We start from the raw sequence: 12801 nt of genomic DNA, 5'->3' as shown, positions 1-12801 counted from the left end.
GAGGAATCACAAAAAAGGTGTCCTCTTCGCCACTCTTGCCGTGCCCCGGATTCAAACTAGTGTTACTGCGGCCACAACGCAGAGTACTAACCACTATACTATCACAGCCAGACTAATGCCTGAAAGAACAGCTTATTGTTGTAAAATATCTTCAGCACTGAATGTCAAATGCCTTTGTATCTGAAGCCCTTAGTCAAAGTCAGTCAAGTTCTATGCACTTCCGAGAGAACATTTGTTTTCACAAAACGAAGACTTGCAAGTGGAGGTTTCAGGATAGCTGTGTCTGATGCCTGATGAATCCACAGGGACATCAGACAGGGACTGATGAATCCACAGGGACATGTTGAAATGCAGTGTAACTGTGTCAGTTGACTCTTTTCGGTTGTGGAGAAGTATGAGTCAGAACTGATTTACACTTTTTAAAACTCTCAACGAGCTAGCCAGGAGTCGAACCTAGAATCTTTAATCTTTTACATTAAATTTCACGGTGCTGTATGCAAAGGCAATGTGTCTGTACTCTGCAGAACGGTATGTTGAAAATGACAGTAAAATAACTGGGTGAGTCCTGGGTAGTGTGCATTCTAAAACTATGATGATCAAAGGACAGGTAGTGTGCATTCTAAAACTATGATGATCTACTATGATGATCAAAGGAGAGGCTGGTGAAGCCAAGAGGAATCACAAAAAAGGTGTTCTCTTCGCCACTCTTGCCGTGCCCCGGATTCAAACCAAGGTTACTGCGGCCACAACGCAGAGTACTAACCACTATACTATCACAGCCACACTAATGCCTGAAAGAACAGCTTATTGTTGTAAAATATCTTCAGCACTGAATGTCAAATGCCTTTGTATCTGAAGCCCTTAGTCAAAGTCAGTCAAGTTCTATGCACTTCCGAGAGAACATTTGTTTTCACAAAACGAAGACTTGCAAGTGGAGGTTTCAGGATAGCTGTGTCTGATGCCTGATGAATCCACAGGGACATCAGACAGGGACTGATGAATCCACAGGGACATGTTGAAATGCAGTGTAACTGTGTCAGTTGACTCTTTTCGGTTGTGGAGAAGTATGAGGCAGAACTGATTTACACTTTTTAAAACTCTCAACGAGCTAGCCAGGAGTCGAACCTAGAATCTTCTGATCCGTAGTCAGACGCGTTATCCATTGCGCCACTAGCCCACTGTGATGGAAATCTACATTAAATTTCACGGTGCTGTATGCAAAGGCAATGTGTCTGTACTCTGCAGAACGGTATGTTGAAAATGACAGTAAAATAACTGGGTGAGTCCTGGGTAGTGTGCATTCTAAAACTATGATGATCAAAGGACAGGTAGTATGCATTCTAAAACTATGATGATCAAAGGAGAGGCTGGTGAAGCCAAGAGGAATCACAAAAAAGGTGTTCTCTTCACCACTTTTGCCGTGACCCGGATTTGAACTGGGGTTGCTGCGGCCACAACGCAGAGTACTAACCACTATACGATCACGGCCACTTGCTTGCCTGAGACACCAGCTTCTTGTTGTAGAATGTCTTCAGCAGTGAATCTCAAATGCCTTTGTATCTGAAGTCCTTAGTCAAAGTCAGTCAAGTTCTATGCACTTCCGAGAGAACATTTGTTTTCACAAAACAAAGACTTACAAGTGGAGGTTTCAGGATAGCTGTGTCTGATGACTGATGAATGCACAGGGACATCAGACAGGGACTGATGAATCCACAGGGACATGTTGAAATGCAGTGTAACTGTGTTAGTTGACTCTTTCCGGTATGCAGTGTAACTGTGTCAGTTGACTCTTTTCGGTTGTGGGGAAGTATGAGGCAGAACTGATTTACACTTTTTAAAACTCTCAACGAGCTAGCCAGGAGTCGAACGTAGAATCTTCTGATCCGTAGTCAGACGCGTTATCCATTGCGCCACTAGCCCACTGTGACGGAAATCTACATTAAATTTCACGGTGCTGTATGCAAAGGCAATGTGTCTGTACTCTGCAGAACGGTATGTTGAAAATGACAGTAAAATAACTGGGTGAGTCCTGGGTAGTGTGCATTCTAAAACTATGATGATTAAAGGACAGGCAGTGTGCATTCTAAAACTATGATGATCTACTATGATGATCAAAGGAGAGGCTGGTGAAGCCAAGAGGAATCACAAAAAAGGTGTTCTCTTCGCCACTCTTGCCGTGCCCCGGATTCAAACTAGTGTTACTGCGGCCACAACGCAGAGTACTAACCACTATACTATCACAGCCAGACTAATGCCTGAAAGAACAGCTTATTGTTGTAAAATATCTTCAGCACTGAATGTCAAATGCCTTTGTATCTGAAGCCCTTAGTCAAAGTCAGTCAAGTTCTATGCACTTCCGAGAGAACATTTGTTTTCACAAAACGAAGACTTGCAAGTGGAGGTTTCAGGATAGCTGTGTCTGATGCCTGATGAATCCACAGGGACATCAGACAGGGACTGATGAATCCACAGGGACATGTTGAAATGCAGTGTAACTGTGTCAGTTGACTCTTTTCGGTTGTGGAGAAGTATGAGTCAGAACTGATTTACACTTTTTAAAACTCTCAACGAGCTAGCCAGGAGTCGAACCTAGAATCTTTAATCTTTTACATTAAATTTCACGGTGCTGTATGCAAAGGCAATGTGTCTGTACTCTGCAGAACGGTATGTTGAAAATGACAGTAAAATAACTGGGTGAGTCCTGGGTAGTGTGCATTCTAAAACTATGATGATCAAAGGACAGGTAGTGTGCATTCTAAAACTATGATGATCTACTATGATGATCAAAGGAGAGGCTGGTGAAGCCAAGAGGAATCACAAAAAAGGTGTTCTCTTCGCCACTCTTGCCGTGCCCCGGATTCAAACCAAGGTTACTGCGGCCACAACGCAGAGTACTAACCACTATACTATCACAGCCACACTAATGCCTGAAAGAACAGCTTATTGTTGTAAAATATCTTCAGCACTGAATGTCAAATGCCTTTGTATCTGAAGCCCTTAGTCAAAGTCAGTCAAGTTCTATGCACTTCCGAGAGAACATTTGTTTTCACAAAACGAAGACTTGCAAGTGGAGGTTTCAGGATAGCTGTGTCTGATGCCTGATGAATCCACAGGGACATCAGACAGGGACTGATGAATCCACAGGGACATGTTGAAATGCAGTGTAACTGTGTCAGTTGACTCTTTTCGGTTGTGGAGAAGTATGAGGCAGAACTGATTTACACTTTTTAAAACTCTCAACGAGCTAGCCAGGAGTCGAACCTAGAATCTTCTGATCCGTAGTCAGACGCGTTATCCATTGCGCCACTAGCCCACTGTGATGGAAATCTACATTAAATTTCACGGTGCTGTATGCAAAGGCAATGTGTCTGTACTCTGCAGAACGGTATGTTGAAAATGACAGTAAAATAACTGGGTGAGTCCTGGGTAGTGTGCATTCTAAAACTATGATGATCAAAGGACAGGTAGTATGCATTCTAAAACTATGATGATCAAAGGAGAGGCTGGTGAAGCCAAGAGGAATCACAAAAAAGGTGTTCTCTTCACCACTTTTGCCGTGACCCGGATTTGAACTGGGGTTGCTGCGGCCACAACGCAGAGTACTAACCACTATACGATCACGGCCACTTGCTTGCCTGAGACACCAGCTTCTTGTTGTAGAATGTCTTCAGCAGTGAATCTCAAATGCCTTTGTATCTGAAGTCCTTAGTCAAAGTCAGTCAAGTTCTATGCACTTCCGAGAGAACATTTGTTTTCACAAAACAAAGACTTACAAGTGGAGGTTTCAGGATAGCTGTGTCTGATGACTGATGAATGCACAGGGACATCAGACAGGGACTGATGAATCCACAGGGACATGTTGAAATGCAGTGTAACTGTGTTAGTTGACTCTTTTCGGTATGCAGTGTAACTGTGTCAGTTGACTCTTTTCGGTTGTGGGGAAGTATGAGGCAGAACTGATTTACACTTTTTAAAACTCTCAACGAGCTAGCCAGGAGTCGAACGTAGAATTTTCTGATCCGTAGTCAGACGCGTTATCCATTGCGCCACTAGCCCACTGTGATGGAAATCTACATTAAATTTCACGGTGCTGTATGCAAAGGCAATGTGTCTGTACTCTGCAGAACGGTATGTTGAAAATGACAGTAAAATAACTGGGTGAGTCCTGGGTAGTGTGCATTCTAAAACTATGATGATTAAAGGACAGGCAGTGTGCATTCTAAAACTATGATGATCTACTATGATGATCAAAGGAGAGGCTGGTGAAGCCAAGAGGAATCACAAAAAAGGTGTTCTCTTCGCCACTCTTGCCGTGCCCCGGATTCAAACTAGTGTTACTGCGGCCACAACGCAGAGTACTAACCACTATACTATCACAGCCAGACTAATGCCTGAAAGAACAGCTTATTGTTGTAAAATATCTTCAGCACTGAATGTCAAATGCCTTTGTATCTGAAGCCCTTAGTCAAAGTCAGTCAAGTTCTATGCACTTCCGAGAGAACATTTGTTTTCACAAAACGAAGACTTGCAAGTGGAGGTTTCAGGATAGCTGTGTCTGATGCCTGATGAATCCACAGGGACATCAGACAGGGACTGATGAATCCACAGGGACATGTTGAAATGCAGTGTAACTGTGTCAGTTGAGTCTTTTCGGTTGTGGAGAAGTATGAGGCAGAACTGATTTACACTTTTTAAAACTCTCAACGAGCTAGCCAGGAGTCGAACCTAGAATCTTCTGATCCGTAGTCAGACGCGTTATCCATTGCGCCACTAGCCCACTGTGATGGAAATCTACATTAAATTTCACGGTGCTGTATGCAAAGGCAATGTGTCTGTACTCTGCAGAACGGTATGTTGAAAATGACAGTAAAATAACTGGGTGAGTCCTGGGTAGTGTGCATTCTAAAACTATGATGATCAAAGGACAGGTAGTATGCATTCTAAAACTATGATGATCAAAGGAGAGGCTGGTGAAGCCAAGAGGAATCACAAAAAAGGTGTTCTCTTCACCACTTTTGCCGTGACCTGGATTTGAACTGGGGTTGCTGCGGCCACAACGCAGAGTACTAACCACTATACGATCACGGCCACTTGCTTGCCTGAGACACCAGCTTCTTGTTGTAGAATGTCTTCAGCAGTGAATCTCAAATGCCTTTGTATCTGAAGTCCTTAGTCAAAGTCAGTCAAGTTCTATGCACTTCCGAGAGAACATTTGTTTTCACAAAACAAAGACTTACAAGTGGAGGTTTCAGGATAGCTGTGTCTGATGACTGATGAATGCACAGGGACATCAGACAGGGACTGATGAATCCACAGGGACATGTTGAAATGCAGTGTAACTGTGTTAGTTGACTCTTTTCGGTATGCAGTGTAACTGTGTCAGTTGACTCTTTTCGGTTGTGGGGAAGTATGAGGCAGAACTGATTTACACTTTTTAAAACTCTCAACGAGCTAGCCAGGAGTCGAACGTAGAATCTTCTGATCCGTAGTCAGACGCGTTATCCATTGCGCCACTAGCCCACTGTGATGGAAATCTACATTAAATTTCACGGTGCTGTATGCAAAGGCAATGTGTCTGTACTCTGCAGAACGGTATGTTGAAAATGACAGTAAAATAACTGGGTGAGTCCTGGGTAGTGTGCATTCTAAAACTATGATGATTAAAGGACAGGCAGTGTGCATTCTAAAACTATGATGATCTACTATGATGATCAAAGGAGAGGCTGGTGAAGCCAAGAGGAATCACAAAAAAGGTGTTCTCTTCGCCACTCTTGCCGTGCCCCGGATTCAAACTAGTGTTACTGCGGCCACAACGCAGAGTACTAACCACTATACTATCACAGCCAGACTAATGCCTGAAAGAACAGCTTATTGTTGTAAAATATCTTCAGCACTGAATGTCAAATGCCTTTGTATCTGAAGCCCTTAGTCAAAGTCAGTCAAGTTCTATGCACTTCCGAGAGAACATTTGTTTTCACAAAACGAAGACTTGCAAGTGGAGGTTTCAGGATAGCTGTGTCTGATGCCTGATGAATCCACAGGGACATCAGACAGGGACTGATGAATCCACAGGGACATGTTGAAATGCAGTGTAACTGTGTCAGTTGACTCTTTTCGGTTGTGGAGAAGTATGAGGCAGAACTGATTTACACTTTTTAAAACTCTCAACGAGCTAGCCAGGAGTCGAACCTAGAATCTTCTGATCCGTAGTCAGACGCGTTATCCATTGCACCACTAGCCCACTGTGATGGAAATCTACATTAAATTTCACGGTGCTGTATGCAAAGGCAATGTGTCTGTACTCTGCAGAACGGTATGTTGAAAATGACAGTAAAATAACTGGGTGAGTCCTGGGTAGTGTGCATTCTAAAACTATGATGATCAAAGGACAGGTAGTATGCATTCTAAAACTATGATGATCAAAGGAGAGGCTGGTGAAGCCAAGAGGAATCACAAAAAAGGTGTTCTCTTCACCACTCTTGCCGTGACCCGGATTTGAACTGGGGTTGCTGCGGCCACAACGCAGAGTACTAACCACTATACGATCACGGCCACTTACTTGCCTGAGACACCAGCTTCTTGTTGTAGAATGTCTTCAGCAGTGAATCTCAAATGCCTTTGTATCTGAAGTCCTTAGTCAAAGTCAGTCAAGTTCTATGCACTTCCGAGAGAACATTTGTTTTCACAAAACAAAGACTTACAAGTGGAGGTTTCAGGATAGCTGTGTCTGATGACTGATGAATGCACAGGGACATCAGACAGGGACTGATGAATCCACAGGGACATGTTGAAATGCAGTGTAACTGTGTTAGTTGACTCTTTTCGGTATGCAGTGTAACTGTGTCAGTTGACTCTTTTCGGTTGTGGGGAAGTATGAGTCAGAACTGATTTACACTTTTTAAAACTCTCAACGAGTTAGCCAGGAGTCGAACCTAGAATCTTTAATCTTTTACATTAAATTTCACGGTGCTGTATGCAAAGGCAATGTGTCTGTACTCTGCAGAACGGTATGTTGAAAATGACAGTAAAATAACTGGGTGAGTCCTGGGTAGTGTGCATTCTAAAACTATGATGATTAAAGGACAGGTAGTGTGCATTCTAAAACTATGATGATCTACTATGATGATCAAAGGAGAGGCTGGTGAAGCCAAGAGGAATCACAAAAAAGGTATTCTCTTCACCACTCTTGCCGTGACCCGGATTCGAACCGGGGTTACTGCGGCCACAACGCAGAGTACTAACCACTATTCTATCACAGCCACGCTAATGCCTGAAAGAACAGCTTATTGTTGTAAAATATCTTCAGCACTGAATGTCAAATGCCTTTGTATCTGAAGCCCTTAGTCAAAGTCAGTCAAGTTCTATGCACTTCCGAGAGAACATTTGTTTTCACAAAACGAAGACTTGCAAGTGGAGGTTTCAGGATAGCTGTGTCTGATGCCTGATGAATCCACAGGGACATCAGACAGGGACTGATGAATCCACAGGGACATGTTGAAATGCAGTTTAACTGTGTCAGTTGACTCTTTTCGGTTGTGGAGAAGTATGAGTCAGAACTGATTTACACTTTTTAAAACTCTCAATGAGCTAGCCAGGAGTCGAACCTAGAATCTTTAATCTTTTACATTAAATTTCACGGTGCTGTATGCAAAGGCAATGTGTCTGTACTCTGCAGAACGGTATGTTGAAAATGACAGTAAAATAACTGGGTGAGTCCTGGGTAGTGTGCATTCTAAAACTATGATGATCAAAGGACAGGTAGTTTGCATTCTAAAACTATGATGATCTACTATGATGATCAAAGGAGAGGCTGGTGAAGCCAAGAGGAATCACAAAAAAGGTGTTCTCTTCACCACTCTTGCCATGACCTGGATTCGAACTGGGGTTGCTGCGGCCACAACGCAGAGTACTAACCACTATACGATCACGGCCACTTACTTGCCTGAGACACCAGCTTCTTGTTGTAGAATGTCTTCAGCACTGAATCTCAAATGCCTTTGTATCTGAAGTCCTTAGTCAAAGTCAGTCAAGTTCTATGCACTTCCGAGAGAACATTTGTTTTCACAAAACGAAGACTTACAAGTGGAGGTTTCAGGATAGCTGTGTCTGATGACTGATGAATGCACAGGGACATCAGACAGGGACTGATGAATCCACAGGGACATGTTGAAATGCAGTGTAACTGTGTTAGTTGACTCTTTTCGGTATGCAGTGTAACTGTGTCAGTTGACTCTTTTCGGTTGTGGGGAAGTATGAGGCAGAACTGATTTACACTTTTTAAAACTCTCAACGAGCTAGCCAGGAGTCGAACCTAGAATCTTCTAATCCGTAGTCAGACGCGTTATCCATTGCGCCACTAGCCCACTGTGATGGAAATCTACATTAAATTTCACGGTGCTGTATGCAAAGGCAATGTGTCTGTACTCTGCAGAACGGTATGTTGAAAATGACAGTAAAATAACTGGGTGAGTCCTGGGTAGTGTGCATTCTAAAACTATGATGATTAAAGGACAGGCAGTGTGCATTCTAAAACTATGATGATCTACTATGATGATCAAAGGAGAGGCTGGTGAAGCCAAGAGGAATCACAAAAAAGGTATTCTCTTCACCACTCTTGCCGTGACCTGGATTCGAACCGGGGTTACTGCGGCCACAACGCAGAGTACTAACCACTATTCTATCACAGCCACGCTAATGCCTGAAAGAACAGCTTATTGTTGTAAAATATCTTCAGCACTGAATGTCAAATGCCTTTGTATCTGAAGCCCTTAGTCAAAGTCAGTCAAGTTCTATGCACTTCCGAGAGAACATTTGTTTTCACAAAACGAAGACTTGCAAGTGGAGGTTTCAGGATAGCTGTGTCTGATGCCTGATGAATCCACAGGGACATCAGACAGGGACTAATGAATCCACAGGGACATGTTGAAATGCAGTTTAACTGTGTCAGTTGACTCTTTTCGGTTGTGGAGAAGTATGAGTCAGAACTGATTTACACTTTTTAAAACTCTCAACGAGCTAGCCAGGAGTCGAACCTAGAATCTTTAATCTTTTACATTAAATTTCACGGTGCTGTATGCAAAGGCAATGTGTCTGTACTCTGCAGAACGGTATGTTGAAAATGACAGTAAAATAACTGGGTGAGTCCTGGGTAGTGTGCATTCTAAAACTATGATGATCAAAGGACAGGTAGTTTGCATTCTAAAACTATGATGATCTACTATGATGATCAAAGGAGAGGCTGGTGAAGCCAAGAGGAATCACAAAAAAGGTGTTCTCTTCACCACTCTTGCCGTGACCCGGATTCGAACTGGGGTTGCTGCGGCCACAACGCAGAGTACTAACCACTATACGATCACGGCCACTTACTTGCCTGAGACACCAGCTTCTTGTTGTAGAATGTCTTCAGCACTGAATCTCAAATACCTTTGTATCTGAAGTCCTTAGTCAAAGTCAGTCAAGTTCTATGCACTTCCGAGAGAACATTTGTTTTCACAAAACAAAGACTTACAAGTGGAGGTTTCAGGATAGCTGTGTCTGATGACTGATGAATGCACAGGGACATCAGACAGGGACTGATGAATCCACAGGGACATGTTGAAATGCAGTGTAACTGTGTTAGTTGACTCTTTTCGGTATGCAGTGTAACTGTGTCAGTTGACTCTTTTTGGTTGTGGGGAAGTATGAGGCAGAACTGATTTACACTTTTTAAAACTCTCAACGAGCTAGCCAGGAGTCGAACCTAGAATCTTCTGATCCGTAGTCAGACGCGTTATCCATTGCGCCACTAGCCCACTGTGATGGAAATCTACATTAAATTTCACGGTGCTGTATGCAAAGGCAATGTGTCTGTACTCTGCAGAACGGTATGTTGAAAATGACAGTAAAATAACTGGGTGAGTCCTGGGTAGTGTGCATTCTAAAACTATGATGATTAAAGGACAGGCAGTGTGCATTCTAAAACTATGATGATCTACTATGATGATCAAAGGAGAGGCTGGTGAAGCCAAGAGGAATCACAAAAGAGGTGTTCTCTTCGCCACTCTTGCCGTGCCCCGGATTCAAACTAGTGTTACTGCGGCCACAACGCAGAGTACTAACCACTATACTATCACAGCCAGACTAATGCCTGAAAGAACAGCTTATTGTTGTAAAATATCTTCAGCACTGAATGTCAAATGCCTTTGTATCTGAAGCCCTTAGTCAAAGTCAGTCAAGTTCTATGCACTTCCGAGAGAACATTTGTTTTCACAAAACGAAGACTTGCAAGTGGAGGTTTCAGGATAGCTGTGTCTGATGCCTGATGAATCCACAGGGACATCAGACAGGGACTGATGAATCCACAGGGACATGTTGAAATGCAGTGTAACTGTGTCAGTTGACTCTTTTCGGTTGTGGAGAAGTATGAGTCAGAACTGATTTACACTTTTTAAAACTCTCAACGAGCTAGCCAGGAGTCGAACCTAGAATCTTTAATCTTTTACATTAAATTTCACGGTGCTGTATGCAAAGGCAATGTGTCTGTACTCTGCAGAACGGTATGTTGAAAATGACAGTAAAATAACTGGGTGAGTCCTGGGTAGTGTGCATTCTAAAACTATGATGATCAAAGGACAGGTAGTTTGCATTCTAAAACTATGATGATCTACTATGATGATCAAAGGAGAGGCTGGTGAAGCCAAGAGGAATCACAAAAAAGGTGTTCTCTTCGACAATCTTGCCGTGACCCGGATTTGAACCGGGGTTACTGCGGCCACAACGCAGAGTACTAACCACTATACTATCACAGCCACACTAATGCCTGAAAGAACAGCTTATTGTTGTAAAATATCTTCAGCACTGAATGTCAAATGCCTTTGTATCTGAAGCCCTTAGTCAAAGTCAGTCAAGTTCTATGCACTTCCGAGAGAACATTTGTTTTCACAAAACGAAGACTTGCAAGTGGAAGTTTCAGGATAGCTATGTCTGATGCCTGATGAATCCACAGGGACATCAGACAGGGACTGATGAATCCACAGGGACATGTTGAAATGCAGTGTAACTGTGTCAGTTGACTCTTTTCGGTTGTGGGGAAGTATGAGGCAGAACTGATTTACACTTTTTAAAACTCTCAACGAGCTAGCCAGGAGTCGAACCTAGAATCTTCTGATCCGTAGTCAGACGCGTTATCCATTGCACCACTAGCCCACTGTGATGGAAATCTACATTAAATTTCACGGTGCTGTATGCAAAGGCAATGTGTCTGTACTCTGCAGAACGGTATGTTGAAAATGACAGTAAAATAACTGGGTGAGTCCTGGGTAGTGTGCATTCTAAAACTATGATGATCAAAGGACAGGTAGTATGCATTCTAAAACTATGATGATCAAAGGAGAGGCTGGTGAAGCCAAGAGGAATCACAAAAAAGGTGTTCTCTTCACCACTCTTGCCGTGACCCGGATTTGAACTGGGGTTGCTGCAGCCACAACGCAGAGTACTAACCACTATACGATCACGGCCACTTACTTGCCTGAGACACCAGCTTCTTGTTGTAGAATGTCTTCAGCAGTGAATCTCAAATGCCTTTGTATCTGAAGTCCTTAGTCAAAGTCAGTCAAGTTCTATGCACTTCCGAGAGAACATTTGTTTTCACAAAACAAAGACTTACAAGTGGAGGTTTCAGGATAGCTGTGTCTGATGACTGATGAATCCACAGGGACATCAGACAGAGACTGATGAATCCACAGGGACATGTTGAAATGCAGTGTAACTGTGTCAGTTGAGTCTTTTCGGTTGTGGAGAAGTACGAGGAAGAACTGATTTACAATTTTTAAACCGTATGTTTTGTTTTCACAAAATGAAGACTTGCAAGTGGAGGTTTCAGGATAGCTGTGTCTGATGCCTGATGAATCCACAGGGACATATTTCAAATGCAGTGTAACTGTGTCAGTTGACTCTTTTTGGTTGTGGAGAAGTATGAGGCAGAACTGATTTACATTCTTTTAAATTCTCAACGAGCTAGCCAGGAGTTGAACCTAGAATCTTCTGATCCGTAGTCAGACGCGTTATCCATTGCGCCACTAGCCCACTGTGATGTAAACCTACATTAAATTTCACGGTGCTGTATGCAAAGGCAATGTGTCTGTACTCTGCAGAACGGTATGTTGAAAATGACAGTAAAATAACTGGGTGAGTCCTGGGTAGTGTGCATTCTAAAACTATGATGATCAAAGGACAGGTAGTGTGCATTCTAAAACTATGATGATCTACTATGATGATCAAAGGAGAGGCTGGTGAAGCCAAGAGGAATCACAAAAAAGGTGTTCTCTTTGCCACTCTTGCCACGACCCGAATTCGAACCCGGGTTGCTGCGGCCACAACGCAGAGTGCTAGCTACTATATGATCACGGCCACTTACTTGCCTGAGACACCAGCTTCTTGTTGTAGAATGCATTCAGCAGTGAATCTCAAATGCCTTTGTATCTGAAGCCCTTAGTCAAAGTCAGTCAAGTTCTATGCACTTCCGAGAGAACATTTGTTTTCACAAAACAAAGACTTGCAAGTGGAGGTTTCAGGATAGCTGTGTCTGATGCCTGATGAATCCACAGGGACATCAGACAGGGACTGATGAATCCACAGGGACATGTTGAAATGCAGTGTAACTGTGTCAGTTGACTCTTTTCGGTATGCAGTGTAACTGTGTCAGTTGACTCTTTTCGGTTGTGGAGAAGTATGAGGAAGAACTGATTTACACTTGTTAAAACTGTCAACGAGCTAGCCAGGAGTTGTTTTCACAAAATTAAGATTTGCAAGTGGAGGTTTCAG

At 43.0% G+C, this 12801-nt stretch overlaps 1 protein-coding gene and 9 non-coding genes across 10 annotated transcripts in view; 1 reads left to right on the top strand and 9 right to left on the bottom strand.

Moving 5' to 3' along the window:
- LOC132988731 (cilia- and flagella-associated protein 54-like) overlaps positions 1 to 12801 on the top strand; it is a 96851-nt gene that overhangs the window by 79482 nt on the left and 4568 nt on the right. The gene's annotated exons all lie outside the window — the stretch shown is intronic.
- trnar-acg (transfer RNA arginine (anticodon ACG)) lies at positions 1105 to 1177 on the bottom strand. Its single transcript has one exon. It is a non-coding gene; the product is annotated as a tRNA-Arg (tRNA).
- On the bottom strand, positions 3241 to 3313 carry trnar-acg (transfer RNA arginine (anticodon ACG)). Its single transcript has one exon. It is a non-coding gene; the product is annotated as a tRNA-Arg (tRNA).
- Positions 4705 to 4777, bottom strand: trnar-acg (transfer RNA arginine (anticodon ACG)). The gene has a single exon. It is a non-coding gene; the product is annotated as a tRNA-Arg (tRNA).
- trnar-acg (transfer RNA arginine (anticodon ACG)) lies at positions 6169 to 6241 on the bottom strand. The gene has a single exon. It is a non-coding gene; the product is annotated as a tRNA-Arg (tRNA).
- Positions 8291 to 8363, bottom strand: trnar-acg (transfer RNA arginine (anticodon ACG)). Its single transcript has one exon. It is a non-coding gene; the product is annotated as a tRNA-Arg (tRNA).
- trnar-acg (transfer RNA arginine (anticodon ACG)) lies at positions 9719 to 9791 on the bottom strand. The gene has a single exon. It is a non-coding gene; the product is annotated as a tRNA-Arg (tRNA).
- On the bottom strand, positions 10716 to 10787 carry trnah-gug (transfer RNA histidin (anticodon GUG)). The gene has a single exon. It is a non-coding gene; the product is annotated as a tRNA-His (tRNA).
- Positions 11112 to 11184, bottom strand: trnar-acg (transfer RNA arginine (anticodon ACG)). Its single transcript has one exon. It is a non-coding gene; the product is annotated as a tRNA-Arg (tRNA).
- trnar-acg (transfer RNA arginine (anticodon ACG)) lies at positions 11991 to 12063 on the bottom strand. Its single transcript has one exon. It is a non-coding gene; the product is annotated as a tRNA-Arg (tRNA).

The sequence above is a fragment of the Labrus mixtus genome, chromosome 14 (assembly GCF_963584025.1).
Source record: "Labrus mixtus chromosome 14, fLabMix1.1, whole genome shotgun sequence".
NCBI classification, from domain to species: Eukaryota; Metazoa; Chordata; class Actinopteri; order Labriformes; family Labridae; genus Labrus; species Labrus mixtus.
The sequence above is the reverse complement of the archived record's forward strand: the minus strand, read 5'-3'. Positions and strand labels throughout refer to the sequence as shown.